This window comes from Rhinopithecus roxellana, chromosome 4 (assembly GCF_007565055.1).
Source record: "Rhinopithecus roxellana isolate Shanxi Qingling chromosome 4, ASM756505v1, whole genome shotgun sequence".
NCBI classification, from domain to species: Eukaryota; Metazoa; Chordata; class Mammalia; order Primates; family Cercopithecidae; genus Rhinopithecus; species Rhinopithecus roxellana.
The window spans coordinates 20,597,580-20,618,990 of NC_044552.1; positions in this window are offsets into that span (position 1 = coordinate 20,597,580).

Below are 21,411 nucleotides of genomic sequence, written 5' to 3' on the forward strand. Positions count from 1 at the left end.
ATTAGGAGATATACGTAATGTAAATGATGAGTTAATGGGTACAGCACACCAACATGGCACATGTATACATATGTAACAAACCTGCATGTTGTGCACGTGTACCCTAGAACTTACAGTATAATAATAATAAAAAAAAAAGAAAAACAAATGGGGATATTCCAATTCTAGTTACCACATGGTAAAAGTGTTGGGAAGTAGAACTGAAAGTGACTGAAATGTGTTTCAGTGAGTAGGATGGTATTTTGCTGTATGGGGAATTAAGTAAATGAATTTTCTCAGGTTGAAACAGTAACAACAAAAAAGCCGTATGATTATAGGTGCATGACAATCTTACATTTAACTAATATTAATACTTTAAAAATTCATTGCATAATAATTCCCTAAAGTATTCTTATATTCCAAGACCATCAAATTTGCTTAGTTATCAAGTTCCTGGACACCAAAACCAACTCCAAACTCAGTAAGTCTGCACTAAGCCTCCAAAGCCACACACTGGATAAGTTCCATAACAAGTGGCTTTTTCCTTCCCTAGATGATCAGTTTTAAATTACAGTCTTCTGAGGTAAATCTTCATATTTTCAGGCCATTGTCTCTGTAACCATAGGAAAAAGACAACAGACTTTTCTAGACATATTAGATCTCAAAATTCACTCTCATTTACATGGCCTTTACGTATTTAGGTGTGGAAATAACAAATGCACTTTCCAATTTCATCCTTTCTAGATACCTGATTAAGTCATGTTTTCTAACCCCTTCTCAGCTGGAACATGATGATTGCCATGTTCAACTTAGTAGGGTTTATATTGCAAGATTGGGCTTGAATGAAATCCAGGTAACTTAGCCTTTATCTATCAACAATCTGATTCCTTTTTTCTCAGTTTTTATCTAACACCATATTCTTAATCAAGAAAAGATCTCAAACCCCTAATGTAATAATTCACAGAACTTATGCCACTTTCTCTCTTAGTTTTCTTCAATATTTGTGACATGTATTTTAGAAAAGTAATACAAGGGTAATAAACAGCTACATGACATGTGCTTTATATCTTTATTGACTCCTTAATAGCTACTACAAGCTCACTTGTGAATCATACCTGATGTACATTAAATAAGTCACAATTCTGAACCACATCTATAGAAACTTGAATTCCTAGTAAATATAATAACTGAGGATCTTAAAGCTCAACAAATCAGGCCTTCCAATTTTTCAGATGAGGAAATTAAGGCCTAAAGATATGAAGTGACTTACCCCAAAGTAAAAGATCTAGTTAGTAATAGAGCTGAGATTGAGATTCATGACTTCTAAAACCCAGAAACATGCTCTCTCCACTAAACCGTGTGATCATTCTAAGCAGTCAACAGTTTTCATGATCCTCCTTCTGTTTCCCTGGGAAGGGTCTCCATATTAACCACATTCTTAAGGCATTCAGAGAATTTCTCTCCAGCGTGAGGTTTTTATTGTTGTAAAAAAGAAGAGTTTTGTCTAATGGTTTCCCCACACTCAGTATGTATATTTGATTTCTCTTCATTATGAATTTTTTGGTGTTTTATAAGATATGTGCTCTGGCTAAAGGCTTTCCCACATTCATTACATTCATAGGGTTTCTCTTCAGTATGCATTTTCTGATGTTTTTTAAGGTCTGTCCTCTGCCTAAAGGCTTTGCCACATTTACTGCATTCATAAGGTTTTTCTACAATATGAATGACCTGATATTGAATAAGACCAGAGCAGTAACTGAAGGCCTTTCTACATTCATTACATTTATAGGATTTTTCACTAGTATGAGTTTTCTGGTGATTTTTGAGGTGTGTACTCTTACTGAATGCTTTTCCACATTCAGTACATTTATAGGTATTTTCGCCAGTGTGATTTATCTGATGTTGAACAAGTGCTAACCAATCACTGAAGGCTTTTCCACAGTCAGTGCATTTATAGGGCTTCTTTCTGGTATGATTTCTCTTATGTTGAATTAGGGGTGAACAGAAACTGAAAGGTTTCCCACAGTCATTACATTCACAGGGCTTCTCTCCAGTGTGAGTTCTCTGAATATGTCCTGAGTGGTCACTAAAAGCTTTTCCACATTCATTACATTTGTAGGGTTTTTCTCCAGTATGAACCCTCGTATGCTGTGTAAGGAATGAACTCTGGCTGAAAGTTTTCTCACATTCATTGCATTTACATGGTTTCTCTCCTGTATGACTTGTCCGATGTTGAGTAAGGTATGTGCTTCTGCTAAAGGCTTTTCCACGTTGCTTACATTCATAAGGCTTTTCTCCTGTATGTGTTCTTTGATGTCGAATAACAGCTGAATAGTTACCAAAGGCTTTCTCGCATTCATTACACTCATAGGGCTTTTCTCCAGTGTGAGTTCTATGATGCTGAATAAGGGCTGAACAATCACTAAAGGCATTCCCACATTCGTTGCATTTGCATGGTTTCTCTCCAGTGTGCATTCTCTGATTTTGAATGAGGTCCGAACAGTAACTGAAAGCTTTCCCACAGTCATGACATTCATAGGGTTTCTCTGCAGTATGGACAATATGATGTTGAATAAGAGCTGAGTGATCATGGAAGGCTTTCTCACATTCATTACATTCATAGGGTTTTTCTCCTGTATGCATTCTTTGATGCTGAGTAAGATGTGCACTCTGACTAAAGGACCTACCACATTAATTGCATTCATAAGGTTTCTCTCCAGTATGGATTCTCTGATGTAGAGTAAGATGTGTGTTCTGACTAAAAGCCTTTCCACATTCAAGACATTTACAGGGCTTCTCACCAGTGTGAATTCTTTGATGCTGAGTAAGGTATGTACTATGACTGAATGTCTTGCCACATTCAGTACACTCATAAGGTCTCTCTCCACTGTGAATTCTCTGATGTTGAATTAAGAACTGAGCAATAACTGAAGGCCTTCCCACACTTACTGCATTTGTAGGGCTCTTCTCCTATATGAGTTTTCTGAAGAGTTCTCAAGTGGGAACGCTGATTAAATCCCTTTCCACATTCAGTAGATTTATAGGGTCTCTCTCCACAATGAGTTCTTTGATGCTGAACAAGACACGGCCTCTGAAGGTTCTCCCATATTCACTATATTTACAAGGGTTTTTTTCCATCATACTTTCTTTGTATAATTAAATCTGAGTTTTGTTTGTGCGTCTTTCAACATGTACCATATTTATGACAATTCTCTTCTATAGGATCTCTCTGCTCTGTAACAAGTATTGATCTTATAGTAAAAATTCTCACAAATTCATTAGATTCTACATCTCTTTCTCTGGTAGGAATTTTTGTGTAGGTAGCTATCTCTTGCCCTAGATTATTCCCCTTGTTTAGCTGCTGATTCTTAAACTGGCCTCTAGATTTCCAGATTTCTTCTGGTATAGACTTTCTCTTCGCAAGTTCTTCCATCTCTAATCCTTGAGATTAATCTTCTTTTGAAATGTTCTGCTGCTCTACTCTTGATGTCTTGGCCCCAGGTACAAGCTTCCCATCTAAAAGACATAAAAATATGACTCTACTATGTGCCAAATGTTGGGAGAAAAGAAGCTGCTATATTAGGAATGGAATAATGAAATTGCAGATACTGAGAACATAAAATACTGGGACTATAAATACTGGGACTATAAGATAGTAATCGAGGGAGGAGTGAGAAGGAAATACTAGTGGTGTGAAAATGTCTGATACAGGGAATGAAGCAAACATTCTGTCAGGTGAGAAGAATGATTAGGGAAAAAACTAAATGGTGAATATTAGAAAAGAGAAACAATGTTCAGGGATTAAGACATGAAAACTGTTATCAGAGAGAAATGGTCTTTCAGAAATTATCCTATGAGAAAACTACTTACTTAGCATTGAAACTATTATCTTAAAAAATACTAACAGCTTTATATTTTCAATAAGCTTTTATATTAGATTTTTTAGTACTTGTACAAAGTAATATTTTTAGTTAATTATTCTTCGTCAAGTAAATGCTAATGTTACTGCTTTACACTTAGTATAAAAAGAGCATAAACTCTAGGTTTAAGGACAAAGGAAAGAATGAAAACGGGGAAATTTACTCTTTTGAAATGAAAAAATAATTATTAGGACTTTCTAATGACAAATCTACATTATTTTTCACTTTCAGTCATGGATAAAGAGGCAAGTAACATAAAGCATAGGGAAAAAAGGATATCTCTTCTTTTTATACATCAGCATATTAAAAAGTGGTCCTTCAGTCTGGATTCATACTTCAGAGAGAGTTAATCTACTAATATGATGACTGAAAATTGTTTGTAAGGTCATGATTTATAATGTAATTTATAATTTAAATTGTAAGGTCATGATTTATAATGGGTTCCATTGCAGGATGACTGGGAAGGGACCTGGCTGATTTATTAGAGGATGCCCAAATAGTGGCACCTACAGTTCTTTTATCTTAGGTTGGTTAATTTCCCCAGAATGGATCACTTTAACCTTCTACCTGAAATGGTGTAGGATGTAGAAATCAAGTAGAAGGAAAAATTGAGGTGAGAGTCTCTCCATTCAATATGTAGATTTTTACTAAACCACCTGTTTTCAATGTGTCCCCTAGATTCTGGCTTATATTACACATAAAAATTAATGATTTTATTAGCGGCACTCCTAACATCCAACACTCATTTCTCGTTTTAACTCTAATTTATTTATTATCACTCTGGTCTATAAAAAAAAAAAGAAAAGCAAAAACAAAAATATAACAACAAACAATACTTTATTATTGCTTCTCCTGTGCAAAAAGCCCTTTCTTCCTTCTTTCGCCCATCTAATTCTTGACACTACTTTGGAGTGCCACTCAAATGACACTAGTTCCATAACATTCCTTACTCTCCAGTTTCCCTGATTTCCTACAACTTACTATTTTAACTTCTAATTTTAGCTCTTAATAGCAGTGCTGTACGTTGTTTATCTATTTTCTCCTGTCTGCACATTGTTGTCTTCAGAGTTATCATTTCACGTCTTAGAAAAAAGGGAAAGAACTTTGATGAAGTTTTTTGTTTATAGCCAATATTAATTGAGCTTATGCTAGGCTGATTCACAATATCAACATATCAAATCTTTAAAGAAAACCACACCAAGCAGAGGCAATAGCAAGTGTAAAGGCACCATCATGACAGGGGGAATGGGGAGGAAGAGAGATTGAAAGAAGGCCACTGTGAATAGAGTAAAGAAGGTATACATGAAGAACGGGGGAAGAACTGAGACTGAAAATTAGAGGCCAGTCACACGAGGCTCACAGGCCATGCAAAAAGTATGGCATCTTTATCCTGACAGCATTAGGAAGCCATTTAAGAGTCGTAAGCAAAAAGGTGACAAATTCAAATTTGAGAGCTGCAAAAGACACTTCCGGCAGTAGGTGGAATAAGTAGAAGTAGAATGGCCAAAATGGACATGGAAAAATATTTGTGTGGATGCTCCAGGAATCTAGGCAAGAAAAGATGAGGACACAGATTAAAAATAAAGTGAGTAAAGACAGAAAGAAGTGATAGATTTGAAATATATTTAGGAAATAAATTTGACAAGGTTTGATGGCAAACTGAAAATGCAGATGAAGGGGAAGGGATTATAACGGTGAATTTCTGGACTCTGGCTAGAGTGGCTAAATGGATGGAGTGCCACTGTGGATTTTGTTTGATTAATGCAGAAATAATTAAGAAAGTTCTGGATGAAGGGAAATCATACCAGATAGAAATTCTGATTCCCAAAAAGAAATACAGAGCATTTAGAAATAATTGGGCAAATTAAAATTTGTTTTTAAAAGTTTGCTTTTATCTCTTTTTTTTCTCTTTTTCTCTTTTGAGACAGGGTTTTCTCTGTCATCCTGGCTGGAGTGCAGTGGCACAATCGGCTCACTGCAACCTTTGACCCTGGGTTCAAGTGATCCTCCCACCTCAACCACCCAAGTAGCTGGGAACACAGGCATGTACCACCAGGCCTAGGTTTTTTTTTTTTAAGTTTTAGTAGAGACAGGGTTTCATCATGTTGGCTAGGCTGGTCTTGAATTCCTGAATTCAAGCCATCCACCTGCCTTGGTCTCCCAAAGTCCTGGGATTACAGACGTGAGCCACCACACCTGGCTGCTTTTGTCTTTATTTCTTTATAATATATATAACTATTTAAAGAAAAAAAATAACATTTTCTTGAACAACTTATAAGATATGTAGATGTAATACAAAGAACAACAAGCAGAACAAAAAGAACGAGGTGTCATAATTGAACACATATCGTTGTAAGGCTTCCACATTTTTTGTGAAGTGACACATTAAATGTAGGAAGATTGTGAAGAAGTAACGATATATATTGTAATCCCTAGAGCAACTACTAAAAACATAGTTTAAAAGTCTGTAAGAAAATTCAAGATTTTTAAGAGAAAACCTTAAAATTCAGCCAGATGAAGATTAAAATTAATATAGCAAACTAAGTTTTCCACAGAAGTGTTAGGGATTGCCAAGATTATCGAGGGGGCATTGTGAGGTTGGAGATCAAAAACTTTTAATTGTTTTAAGTCATTCAACACTTATTCAACACAAGTTTAATGAGTACTATATGCTAAATACTCTAGGCACAGGTGATTTAACGTGAAAGAGACTAAAAAACAAAACAAAACAAAAAGAAAAGAAAAACTCTGCCTACATAGAGCATACTCCATAGTAAGAAAGACAAACAATAGACTCGCTACATAAATACATTGTATATTATGTATTAGTCTGTTGCTGCATTGCTATAAAGAACTACCCGAGACCAGGTAATTTATAAAGAAAATAAGTTTAATTGACTCACCATTCCACAGGCTGCACAGGAAGCACACCTGGGGAGGCCTCAGGAAACTTACAATCATGATGGAAGGTGAAGGGGAAGCAGGCACGCCTTACATGGCTGGAGAAGGAAGAAAAGAGAGAGAGAGGGAAGGTGCCACACACTTTTAAACAACCAGATCTCGTGAGAACCCACTTACTATCAAAAGAACAGCAAGGGGGATGCCTGCCCCCATGATCCAGCACCTCCCATCAGGCCTCTCCTCCAACACTGGGGATTATAATTCAACATGAAAGTTGGCGGGGCAGGAGCTCTACCCTCCCAGGAACAGCTGCAGCTGCCCAGCTGTGGCTGCGGACCTGGGCATCCCTGTGCTCTTATGGGTCCTGGAAGCCCTGTCCCCGATAAGCTCCAAAGTGCCTGCTCCTGCTGCTTGGCATCTCCCTGGTCCTGGCATCCACTCTGATTTTACAGCAAAGTTGAGGCTGAGCCTGGGCGCAGTCACAACCTGACCAGGTGTGCACATGCTCAGAGCAGCGCTGACATGCCAGCCCCTGCCATCTTGCCCCCCTCTGGACTTTGAGCACTGAAAAGCATGGGAAGGAGGCTGAAGCCGGGTTGAGGGTGGCTCAGTGTGGGCCTTCAGGCCCAGCATGAACAACCTGGGCACCATGGAGGACATGATTGATGGTGACAGGAGGCAGACAGGCTCCTGGGTGGAAAGGGGTGGGTCCCCAGTGAAGCCCCACTTTCAAGTCAGGGATGGCCTAAAGCATGGGGGCTGGGCTGTCAGTTCTGGGTGCAGTCCACAGCCTGGCAGGGAGTGAGAACTTTTGGTGCTTTTTCCAGCCACCTGTGATCACCCATGGACCAATTGGCATGCACTTCCTCCTTTCTGAGCTCATATAAACCTCAGACTCAGTCAGATTCAAACAGACATTGGGAGGACCTGCCTGCGGAAAGGAGCTACCCACTGCAGGTCTCCTCTCTGCTGACAGCTGGATACTCATCGAGACAACCTGTCTGCGGAAAGAAGCCACCCACTTTGGGTCTCCTGAGAGCTGTTCTGTCACTCAGTGAAGCTCCTCTCCCACTTCTTCACCCTCCAGTTGTCCAGATACCTCATTCTTCCTGAATACGGACCAAGCATGGGCCAAAAACTTGGGACCTGCCAAATGGAAGGACTGAAAAAGCTGTAACACAAACAGAGTTGAAACATGCCTCCCTGCTTGCCACGTTGTGGGCAATGAGAAGAAGAGCTGCAGCCCTTAAGTGAGCCTAAATCTAGAGGCTCCCTGAGCCAGCGCTATGACACCCTCTTTGAGGCTCTGTGGCTCCTGGCATCTCCTAGCCTCCAGAAGTCATTGCGTTCCCCTTGTCCAGACATGGGTGCCCACAGTGGAGGTACTTCCACTGCATGCAGTACATCTGTTCCAGCTGCAGCCTTGCACGGAGCTGCCTGCCCCACCGCAGCAGCCAGCGTGTTTGGTTGTGCTCACTGGCCAGACCCCGTGCTCACTTGCCCACGTACCCCTGGTTGTGTGGCTCACCCTTGGCAGGTGTGGGATCTGAGACAGTAGTGTGAGCTGAGCACAGCCTGCCAGGCTGAGTGGGTGGAAGAAGCCCAGTAGTAAGACCAATACTCACTCAGGCAGAAGGAGCTGCCGGCCACAGAGGTTTCTGGCTGGCAAAGCAATATCCCAAGGATCCCATGACATTTTCAACTTGCCTTATATGACTTAACATAATCTATTTACAATGCTAACTCACCCCAATTAGTTTCCCACCCATGTCTTCTCCACAGCACACTGGTGGCTCTTCCAAAGTACTTTATTCCTCTTATATATTCTAGATTCTCTTAACTGGAGTTACTTTCAATTCCTTTCTCTTTCATTCCCTAAATCTAAACTAAAACATTACTGTTCCTTGCCGAAACAAGCTGTGTCATGGCATTTTTTTTTTCAAAAGTTTCTAATAATTTGAAACTTTTGATTCAAAATCAACTCTATGACAAAGTCAAACTCTTAGTCCTATTTAGCACAGCAAATTTCACCCTTAACATTTTTAACATAAGGCTACTACCCATTGCCCCATAGAAAACACAGTCTCGTCTACCTCTAAGCCTTGTCTTATATTTTCTCCCCTTAAAATCCCTCAGTTCTCCTTTGACCAAATTGCAACTATATTTCAGTGCACACCAAAATCCCACCCCTTCATAAAATCCTCCAAATCACACTCTCCTTCTCTGAATTCCTATGGGATGTTTTCTCTTTACTACTGAAAATGATCTGTGTGTGTTTCCTTGAATTCTTCCTTAACTCCTTGGTTAGAAAAGGCTGCTGAAGAACTGAATACCACAGACAATGCCTAATTGAGAACCTACCTGCTATGCTAGTTACCAAATGCTAGTTACTAAATGCTATGCTAGTTACCAGAAACAAACAAACAAACAAAAACAAAAACATTATGGGAAGGCAGGTGGCAATAGACAACCAATCTTTTAAAACTCATGATCAAAGAGAATAGGCCTTGCTTCCTAGAAAATAAAATATCTGGAATTCAAGTCACTGAATTGAAGTTTTTTGGGCCCCAAACCACCAGAATGAAAGTAGAAAATGTAAGATACTTCAGGAAATGAAAATATAACTCACCCTGGATCCAGCCATCAAGGGCCTAGCAGTCATTCTCTCTTCTTCTGGGCTTTTCTCTTGAAGAAGGGCAGAGTCTTGAGACAGTGGCTCTGAGGGAAGAGAGAGGAGCTATGAAGAAGTCAGCTTGTGTCTACAGCTACCACTTTATATTCTAGAACTACACTCTCCAATATGGTAGCCATTCCCCACATGCAGCTGTTTAAAATTAAATAAAAGACTTAATTATTCAATTGCAATAGTCACATTTCAGTGCTCAATAGCTAATGTGGTTAGTGGCTACTGTACTGAGCAATGTATACATCAAAAATATCCACAAAAGTTCCACTGCATAGCACTGGTCTAGATATCCACATATGTGTATGTTTTTGAAGTCATACCAACCGAATCTTCAGCTCTAGGAAGTAAAGGCAACCAGACATTCCTTGCCACCTCATGACTACAGAAAGGCCACAGGCATTGCATTCTTAATAGTTCGAATGTTTGTCTTCCCAAACTTCTTGTTGAAATTCAATTCCCAGTGTTGGAGGTGGGGCCTAATGGGAAGGTTTGGATCATGGCAGCGAGGGAATCCCTCATGAACAGCTTGGTGCTATCCCCATAACAAGGAATGGGTTCTCACTCTATTCGTTCCTGCAAGAACTGATTTTTTTTGTTTTTTGTTGTTGTTGTTGTTGTTGTTGTTTTTTGAGATGGAGTCTCGCTCTGTCGTCAGGTTAGAGTGCAATAGCACAATCTTGGCTCACCACAACCTCCGCCTCCTGGGATCAAGTGATTCTCCTGCCTCAGCCTCTCGAGTAGCTGGGACTACAGGTGCCCACCACCACCCCCCGCTAATTTTTGTGTTTTTAGTAGAGATGGGTTTCACTATGTTGGCCAGGATAGTCTCAATCTCTTGACCTCATGATCTGTCCACCTTGGCCTCCCAAAGTGCTGGCATTACAGGCGTGAGTCACTGCGCCAGGCTAGAGCCAGTTGTTAAAAAGAGCCTGGTCCCTCTCCCCACTCTCTCTTTCTTCTTCTCTTGCCATGTAATCTCTGCACATGCCAGCTCTCTTTCACCCTCCACCATGAATGGAAACAACTTGAAGCTGTCACCAGAAGTAGATGCTGGAGCCATTCTTTTTATATAATAAATACAAATAAATAAAATAAGCCTCTTTTCTTTCTAAATTAACCAACTTAGGTATTCCTTTACAGCAGTAGAAGCAGTCTAAGACACCATCCATGGTTTAAGTAGGTTCCAGATAACAAGAGCAGTTACCTAGACGCTATCATAGCATTTACTACCTGTTTTGAAATTATCTTTTGGAGTATCTTTGCCATCCCCACCACTACACATGAATCAAGATTTTCCCATATTTATATTCCTAATAACAAAACTGTGCCTGGCATATATATGGTAAGTCTTGATATGTTTGGTGAAATGAATAGGCTAAAATTTGTGTCAAATTCACAATTTAGATTTTTAACATATTGAATTCTCACATTCATTCAGCTCTGTAATAAGGACTCTTACAGGCACTGGGGATGCAACAAGTATAAGACAGAATAATCTCCGATGAGAGGGGCAGCAAAAAAAAAAAAAAAAAGCAAAACTAAACCAAACTATACAAGCATATATAAACTCAAGTAGTGATTAACATATTCCCAAAAAAGTAGAATAAAAGGATAAACAAGGCCTTTATTTTAGATGACATGGCCAGGGAAAACTTTTCTGAGAAGGAAACATTTTTATTGGACTTCTGAAAAAAGAGTAAGCCATAAAGATATCTGTGGGCAGACTGAGAAAACAGCAAGTGCAAAGTCTGCAAACAAAATCTTGAGGTTGGAATATCCTTGTCATGATCTAAGAACAAGGAGGCCAATGTAAGCTAATAGAGCGTAAAAATGAGGAATTTATCATTAAGTGTTATAAAATAATGCTGTCGCCCTTGGTTTTTCAAGTATATAGGAGAAATTGCTTGGCAAATCCTCTCAACATAAGGCATACTGCCCTTATTATCAGAGGCAGTGTTGGTTAATGGAATAAACACTCCACTGGGACTGAAGAACCCTGGATTCTAATATCTGAGTTAGTAAAATGCTGTACAGCATTAAGCAAGTCACTAACTTCCTTCACTCTTTGTTGGTAACAAAGCAATAGGGATAAGAGTATCTATTCCTCTTGTTTTATAGAACTTTGTAGGGAATAAGCAAGATGTAAGATTTGAAAAAGACCCTCTGAATTTAAACATTTGAAAGAAGAGGTTTAGGACACTGCTTCTCCAACTATGGTCCGTAGATCAGCAGCAACAGCATCACCCGGGAACTTGCCAGAAATGCAAATTAGTAGGCCCAACCCCAGACCTACTGAATCAGAAACTCTGGTGGTGAGTTTAGCGATGTGTTTAACAAATCCTCCAGGTGACTCTGATGCGAGTTAAGAAGCACGAGTTTATAAGAAAATGAAATTGTTAAAACCAGCTCCTGAAAGACCCAAGCAATGGAGAATGTCCTCTTGGAGGTTCAGAATGTTATTGCTTGCATCTGCCATGAGCTATTTTATTTTTTATTTTTATTTATTTATTTTTTGAGACGGAGTCTCGCTCTGTCGCCCAGGATGGAGTGCAATGGCGCCATCTTCCGCTCACTGCAAGCTCTGCCTCCCGGGTTCACGCCATTCTCCTGCCTCAGCCTCCCCAGTAGCTGGGACTACAGGTGCCCACCACCACCTCTGGTTAATTTTTTTTGTATGTATTTTTAGTAGAGACAGGGTTTCACAGTGTTAGCCAGGACGGTCTCGATCTCCTGAAATCGTGATCTGCCCGCCTTGGCCTCCCAAAGTGCTGGAATTACAGGCATGAGCCATCGCACCGGGCCATAAGCTAGTTCTAGTTATTATATTGAATGTTTCACATAAACCAGAGGAACTCAACAGACAGGACCTGGTCCTTACATTGAGTGGAGGAAATAACTACTGGCATTTAATTTGTAGGAGTCAGGGATCCCAGATGTCCTTCAGCACAGGACAATCCCAAACGATTTTTTAAAGTTTTGCAGGACATTCAGATGGGTAAAAATTCTATTGATAATTATCGGAGCCTAGAAACTAACTCTTTTTTCACGTACAACCACAGAGTCTTTTTCATTTCTTCTTTTTTTTTTTCCAGTGCTAATATATGATGATCTTCTATAAGGACAACTATGGTCTAAATCAAGGTACTTTGTTCTGAATTTTACTGAGATTCGATCATTTTATCAGCCTGAGTTGCAGTGTGTTCTCTTTCATTTCTCCTTTATTGTTAGAGTTAGGGCATCATATAGCTTTAAAATATGTAGGTTAGGCTTATTGCCAAGTTAATGAATTTTTATTTCTGGATAGAAATGGGGACATTACAAAATATTTGTTATACAAAGAGCCTGCTTGGTCTGAAAGAGTTGCAAACTATTGAGATATATTGGGTCATTTAACCTCACAACAATTTAACTATGAAAATTAAAACCCCCCAAAAGGTTAAATAACTTGTCCAAGGTTACCACAGAGCCAATAAGTTTCAAAGCCAGAATTCAAATTCAGACCTGTTTGGATTCAAAATCCAGGCTCAAGAAAAATGTATGTTCACACAAAAACCTGTAGGTGAACATTTACAGCAGCATCATTCATAGTTATTAAAATCTGGAAATGATACAAATGTCCTTCAAAAGGTGAGATTTTTTAAAAAAAACTGATACATCTATATACAATATTATTTAGCAATAACAATGTTCAGCAAAAAATAAGAAAGTGACAATAATGTGGCCACCTTAAAGGCTTCATACCGAGGGATAGAAGCCAGTGTGAAAATGTTACACACCATTTTATTCCACTTATATGGCACTCTGGAAAACACAAAACTATAGAGATGGAGAACAATCAGTGGCTGCGGGGGCTAAGGGTGGGGAAAGGGTGTAAATATAAAGGGGTAGCACAAGGAAGTTTTCTGGAGTGAATGAAACAGCTCTGTATCCTCTGGTGGTAGTTACCCGAATCTAAACATGTTCTAGAACAGTATGCCTCCCCCATGTCGATTTTATTGTATGATAATTTTAAAATTAATTAACCAAACCAGGCTGTTTCCATTGTACTTTGATAGATAAAAGGCTGGCGTGGGGAAAAGGGTGCGTACATTTGAAGTGACCCAGAGAGGGGTTTTGGTCGTCTTCATACATCCCCAACTACACAAGCGTGAAATTTCGCTTTCTTCCCAATTTCTCACACGACAACTCGTGTGTGTGTGTGTGTGTGTGTGTGTTTTCCTCGGCCTTCACGTGAGGAAAGGGAAAGCTCTCTTTCCTCAAATCAGTTACCAGAACACACTCGCTCTTGAGCTATTTCTTACTTCTCTTCAGGCAAAGTCGTAGCCTCCACCTTACCTGCTCCAGCCACTGTGACATCACGCAGGTTCCGTTCCTTGCACTAGCACTGGTTATATTTCCTTAGTGACCCTCGGCCTCTTCTGGGAGAGTCCCTGGTCCCAGTCAGCGGGAGCGGCTTCTCCAGTTTGTGGCTCTCCGGGAGTTCGCCTCGTCCCTCCGTCTCAGGCAACCACCTATTTCTGACCTCTGGAGGCCGGGCTGAGCCCGGAATTTTATAACCAGTGCCCGCTGGCCGTCGTCACCCTCTGAGTAATTCCTCGCAAAACTCCCGGGGACCCTTCTTAGTGTCAGTAGCCACAGTCGCCGCCGCTCCTGCGCCTAGAAACCTTCCACGACCCTCAACCCCACACGGTCCAGAGCTGGCTCGGGTTCCCGCAGGATACACTGCGTGCCCAGTGGCCTGGAGAGCGCGTCCCGGGCTCCCCCTAGGCCTTTTGGAATAAGCGACAAGCGCAGGTATAAAAGTGAGCCTCCACTCCCACCTCTCCAGTGCTCCCCACCCGCTCCTTCTGGCTGCTTTCTTCTGAAAGAGCAAGGCACCCCTGGAAGTTTCAGGCTCCTCCACAGGCGAGTGCCGACCCACCTATCAGGTAAGAGGTGCAACTGACACTCAGCACGCGGAGGAGCGCGCTGACAAAGTGTTTACCTGTCCGAATTGAAGTACGCTTGCCTGTTTGTGGGCCGGCTGGCTCTTGCACGCAGAATACATTTCCCAGTGCTGTCTGCGGCTGAAGAGATTTAGGGTTTGGGGCGTGGCTAGCACAGGCCTGAGATCCTAATTGGGAGGTGTAGGCATGGCTGCTGGAGAATCTGATCTATGTGACACTTCCACTGTGACTAGGGTATAACTTGAATAATTTGTATGCAGTAAAGTTCCTCTGCATTACATCATTGGCAGCTCTCTAGTAAGCAAAGGACAAAAACAGGTTGTCATTATCTCTTTTTATAACACACAAACATTAAACCACTAATTAAAAATCACAGGGCCCCAGAAAAATCAGACACCTTTATTTTACAATAAAAATAGCTAATTAAGCACACACTGTTCTCTTCTAAGTACTTTACATGTTTTATCGCATTTGAGAAGGCAAAAATCAGCCCCGCTATTAACCAGACTCAATGACACTGACAGGCTGCTGCAAAGTTAACATCAAGCAATATTTCTACCAAAATGATACTGTAGCAGCTGTAAAGTGTCATAATTGTTAAAGGTGGAGGGAGTCCAGGTTCTCCACATCTTGAACAAAGAATTGAACAAATCGCACAAACAAAGCAAGGAAGAGACAAAGGGATTTATTGAAAGTGAAAGTACACTCCACAGGGTACCAAGCATAGGAACTCAAAGACACCAGTACAGAAGTTTTGGGAGTTTAAATATCCCCTGGAGGATTCAATTGGTTACTTCGGTAAGCCCTATGTAAATGGAGAGGATGAAGTAAAGTTACAAAGTCATTTATGGTGTAAGCCATATGGAGAGAATATTTCCTGTTATACCTGAAGTGTGAACCAGCTGTATGTTCCCAGCCTCCAGGCCCTATATTCCTGCCTCAATAATCACTCTTTTTAAATGTTTATTGCTTCCTTACCAATGGCATGCCCACCTTTGTCTTGCTACTCTCACTAAAAAAAGATAATCTTGTTTGCTGAAATCATGAGATGGTCAAGAATTTTGCTATTTGAAATGAATGAATTATTATTAACACATTACAGATGAGTAAATAGTCACAGAGAGGTTAAGTAACTCACCCAAGGTCATTCACTTGATTTAACTACAGGAGCACATATCCTTAATTGCTGTAGAAACAGGCCCAAGATGTTATTAAAGTTTCACAACTAGCAAATGGCAAAACTAGGATTAGAATCCCTTTCTATTCCCAGTTCAGTCTTTTCCCTGTACTATCTCACTGTGGTATTTTTTGGATTGGGGCATATGTGTGTATGTGCTCTCTAGCTCCTCTGCCTGATCTTGTATACATCTCTGTATTACAAATGACAACATCTCTGGGATCCAGTCTCTTCATACTTAAAATAGAAACTAAATCAGTTTCCATCCATTGATAAGGTGTAATGGCGAGGGCTTGAGGCTGAGGCAGGAGAATCGCTCAAACCCGGGAGGTGAAGGTTGCAGTGAGCCGAGATGGTGCCACTGCACTCCAGCCTGGGTGGCAGAGCAAGACTCTGGGAAGGAAGGAAGGAAGGGAAGAAGGGAGGAAGGAAGGAAGGGAGGAAGGGAGGAAGGAAGGGAGGAAGGGAGGGAGGGAGGGAGGGAGGGAAGGAGGGAGGGAGAAAGGAAGGACACATTCTTGTGAAGTTTGTAAAACTAGATATTTAGGTGCCTCCTGCTGTCCCTTGATATTATTCCTAAGTGGCTCCTTCCACCCATTGTTATGAAGATTAAATTAGTTAATAATGTAATGTAATGGTTCTGAGAACACAACCTGGCAAGTGACACAAGGAGGATCTAAAGGAATTGTGAACAACTGAGTCAGATGGAACTGAGAATTAAGTATCTAGAACCTCAGTGCTCCAAAATGAAAAACTGCCATGAGGATTCAAATAAAGCAGGATTGGAAAAATATGAACAATTCAATCTGGAAAATTAAAAATTAGAAAATCATTGTCAAATAAATTAGGCAAGATTAATGAAAGACTAGCAGAAAGCAGAAAGCTCCTGTAGCGTCTGTAGAAAAAACAGAGGAGACAATTAACCAGAACTCCCACCACAAGGCAAATTTGATGCAACTTGGTGTTGTCAGTCTCATTAGCCATTTAGTGCTGTGAAAGGAAAATATCTCAGGCCCCCAATATCACTAAGGAAAACTCAAGCTGGAAACTGCTTAGGGCAACCCTGCCTCCCATTCTATTCAAAGTCACCCCTCTGCTCACTGAGATAGATGCATATCTAATTTGCCTCCTTTGGAAAGTCTAATTAGAAACTCAAAAAATGTTACTATTTATGTAACACTTATCTGTGACCTGGAAGCTTCCTCCCAGCTTCAAGTCTTCCTGACTTAGCTTCAAATTGTCTTGCCTTTCCAGATGGAGCCAGTGTACTTCTTACATATATTCATTGATGTCTCATGTCTCCCTAAAATGTATAAAACCAAGCTGTGCCCTGACCACCTTGGGCACATGTCGTCAGGACTTCCTGAGACTGTGTCACTGGCACGTCTTCAACCTTGGAAAAAAATCTTTCTAAATTAACTGAGACCTGTCTCAGATTTTTTGGGTTCACAGTGTTTAATCTTAGTCCAAGAAGAAATTCAGTGGTTCCTGTTTTAAGTTCACAACCTTCAATGATGCAGCAAGAGATAGAAAAATATATATACACATATATGTGTGTATAAAGTGTATATGTATATTTGTGTGTGTGTATATATTTGTGTGTGTATATATGTGTGTTACATATAGAGAGAAAAATAAATGCTGCTGAATTTGGATCTGGATCCTATAGATCTACAAACTTCACAAGAATGTGTACGTGTTTAAAAAAATTGCATGATCTGAATAAGAAATTATATAAATTTATTGAATGGTTTATTTACATAACTTGTTTCCAAATATTTTAATTGATGTAGAACTTTAAAGTATACAGGTGGGTTTTAACGAATATATGTGCCTGAGTAAAAACCACCCCTAGTCATCATATAGAACATTTCTTTCTTCCCATAAAATTCCCTGGCACCCCTTTGTAGTCAGTATTCCTGTATATAACATTTTAGTGATTTCCCATTAAGTATATCAAATAAGAACATTTTTATTAAAAATATATTTGAAGCTGTGCATGGTGGCATGTGCCTATGGTCCCAGCTATTTGGAAGGATCTCTTTAGCCTATGAGTTTGAAGCTGTAGTGAACTATAACTGTGCCACTGTACTCTAGCCTGGGTGACAGAGCATGACTCTGTCTCTAAAAAAAAAAAAAAGTGTATATTCCACTACACCTAGTGGCTTGGTCAGTTTGAGTCACTATAACAAATTATCATAGACAAGGTGATGATAATTTGTTATCAACAAAAGAAATTTATTTCTTACACCTCTGGGTTCTGAAAATCTGAGATCAGGGCGACAACATAATTGGATTTGGGTGAGGGCCCTCTTCTGGGTTACAGACTGCCAAGCTCTTGTATCTTCACACAGTGGAGAGCAGAGAAAGGAAATAAGCTCTCTCATGACTCTAATAAGGGCACTAATCCTATTAATGAGGGCCCCACCCACATGGCCTCATCTAATCTATGTTACTTCCTAAAGGCCCCATCTCTTAATAATACCACATTGAGGGGTAGGGTTTCAACTTATAAATTTTGGGGAGACACAAACATTTAGTCCAGAACACCTAGGGATAATATTTTTAAGCTACAGAAAATCAAAATTAAAGAAAAATCCTGGAAGAAGCCATAGAGGGGAAAAAACAGCTTATATATAGAGGAGTAAGGATAAGATTTACATTTGACTTCTCAGAAACCATGCAAGGAAGAAGAGAGTGGAGTGAAATATTTAAGTGTTTACAGATTAAAAACCACCTATTCTGTACTCTGAAAAAATTATCCTTCGAAAGTTGAGGAAAAATAAAGACTTTCTCAGAGAAACAAAAGTTGAAGGAATTTGTTGCCAGTAGACCTGTCCTGCATGAAATGTTAATATAACTTCTTTAGGGAGAAGGACAATAACAGAAGCTAGAAACTTGGAAATATATATATATATATGTATATAACATGGGCCTGGTGTGGTGGCTCAAGCCTGTAATCCCAGCACTTTGGGAGGCAGAGGTGGGCAGATTACTTGAGGCTAGCAGTTCAAGACCAGCCTGGCCAACATGGTGAAACCCTGTCTCTACTAAAAATACAAAAATTAGCCTGGTTTGTTGGTGCATGCCTGTTACCCTAGTTACTCAGGAGGCTGAGGCACAAGAATTGCTTGAACCTGGGAAGCGAAGGGTGCAGTAAGCCAAGATCACACCACTGCACTCAAGCCTGGGCGACAGAGTGAGACTCTATCTCAAAAAAAAAAAAAAAAAAAGATAATGAATAAAGGTAAAATAAAAACATTTTTCTTATTCTTAGTTGATGTAGTACAGCCAATTTTTAATTGACCTAAAAGTTTGTTCAAAATAATAACAACAATGTATTTATTCAATGATATATTATGTATATTCAATTACATATACACACACTCTTATGTATACTTCTGTATATGCAAAATGAGTGACAGCAATGAACCAAGGAACAGAAAGAAGAAATTAGAATTATTTTGTTATTGGCCAGGCGCTGTGGCTCACGTCTGTAATCCCAGCACTTTGGGAGGCCAAGGCAGGCACATCACCTGAGGTCAGGAGTTCAAGACCAGCCTGGCCAACATGGCGAAACCCCATCTCTACTAAAAGTACAAAAATTAGCTGGGTATCGGGAGAACCCCACCTCCGATATTCAAAGCGGGTCCTTTTCTATTTTCCCTAAGTGTCGGCTGGTCTGAGAAATAAAGGGAAAGAGTACAAAAGAGAAAAATTATAAAGCTGGGTGTCCGGGGGAGATATCACATTTCTGCAGGTTCCATGATGCTCCCTGAGCCGTAAAACCAGCACGTTTTTATTAGCAATTTTCAAAAGGGGAGGGAGTATACGAATAGGGTGTGGGTCACAGAGATCACATGCTTCACAAGGTAATAAAATATCACAAAGCAAATGGAGGCAGGGTGAGATCACAGGACTACAGGATGGGGCAAAATTAAAATTGCTAATGAAGTTTCAAGCACACATTATCATTGATAACATCTTATCAGGAGACAGGGTTTGAGAGCAGACAACCCGTATGACCAAAATTTATTAGGCGGGAATTTCCTCGTCCTCATAAGTCTGGGAGCGCTAAGGGAGACCGGGGCTTATTTGATCCCTTTGTCTATGACGGTAAAAGACAGCTGTTCCCAAAGTGGCCATTTTAGAGGCCTCCCCTCAGGGACGCATTCTCTTTCTCAGGGATGTTCCTTGCTGAGAAAAAGAATTCAGTGATATTTCTCCTATTTGCTTTTGAAAGAAGAGAAATATGGCTCTGTTCCACCGGGCTCACTGGCAGTCAGAGTTTAAAGTTATCTCCCTTGTTCCCTGAACATTGCTGTCATCTTGTCCTTTTTTCAAGGTGCCCAGATTTCATATTGTTCAAACACACATGCTCTACAAACAATTTGTGCAGTTAACACAATCATCACAGCATGCTGAGGCGACATACATCTTCCTCAGCTTATGAAGATAACAGGATTAAGAGATTAAAGACAGGCATAGGAAATCACAAGGGCATTGATTGGAGAAGTGTCCATGAAATCTTTACAATTTATGTTCAGAGATTGCAGTAAAGACGGGCATAAGAAATTATAAAAGTATTAATTTGGGGAACTAATAAATGTCCATGAAACTTTCACAATTTATATTCTTCTGCCATGGCTTCAGCCGGTCCCTCCATTTGGGGTCCCTGACTTCCCACAACAGCCGGGCGTGGTGGCGGGCACCTGTAATCCCAGCTACTTAGGGGGCTGAGGCAGGAGAAGCCTAAACATGGGAAGTGGAAGTTGCAGAGAGCCAAGATCATGTCACTGCACTCCAGGTTGGGCAACAAGAGTGAGACTCCATTTCAAAAAAAAAAAAAACAAGAATTTTTTTTTATTATAAGGTACTTGCCATACTACCCATGAAGCTTTATAGTGTTATTTGAGAGTGGACTCAGATTAGTTGTAAATATATATTGCAAACTCTAGATTAACCACTTAGAAAAAAGAAGTATACCTAATATGCTAATAAAGAAGAAAAATAAAATCATATAAAGGGTTCAATTAAAACAAAAAAGTCAGAAAAAAGCAGTAGACAAAAATAAGAACAAAGGCAACAAATAGAAAACAGTTAACAAGCATAGTAGGTATTAATCCAACTATATCAATAATACTTTCAACATCAGTGGTCTAAATGCACCATTTTAAGGCAGAGATTGTGAAGAAATAATATATGTTGTCTATAGGAAACTCACTTTAAAGATAAAGACACATATAGATTAAAAGTAAATCAATAAAGTTATACCATACTAACACTAATCAAAAGAGAGCAGAAGTAGCTATATTAACTTCAGACAGAGCAGACTTCAAAGCAAGGAGAGCTATGAGGAATAAAAAGGGGAATTATGTAATGAGAAAGGGGTTAATTCTCTAAGAAGATATGATCCTTAATGTGTATGCACCTAAAACCAGACTTTCAAAATACATGAGGCAAAAACTGATAGAACTTCAAGAAGCAAGAGATGAATCTACTGTCACAGAGATCTCAAATATTCTTTATCAGAAATGTGCAGATCCGGGAAGCAGAAAATCAGTAAGGATATAGTTGAAATCAATAACATCATCAATCAACTGGATATAATGGCCATCTTAGACTTCATCCAACAACAGCAGAATACTCTTTCTTCTCAAACTCACATGGAAAATTAATCAATATAGACCATGTTCTGGGCTGTAAAACATACCTTAATAAATTTAAAAGAATAGAAATTATACAGTGACTTATCTCAGATGACAATAGATTTAACTAGAAATCAATAACAGAAAGCTCATT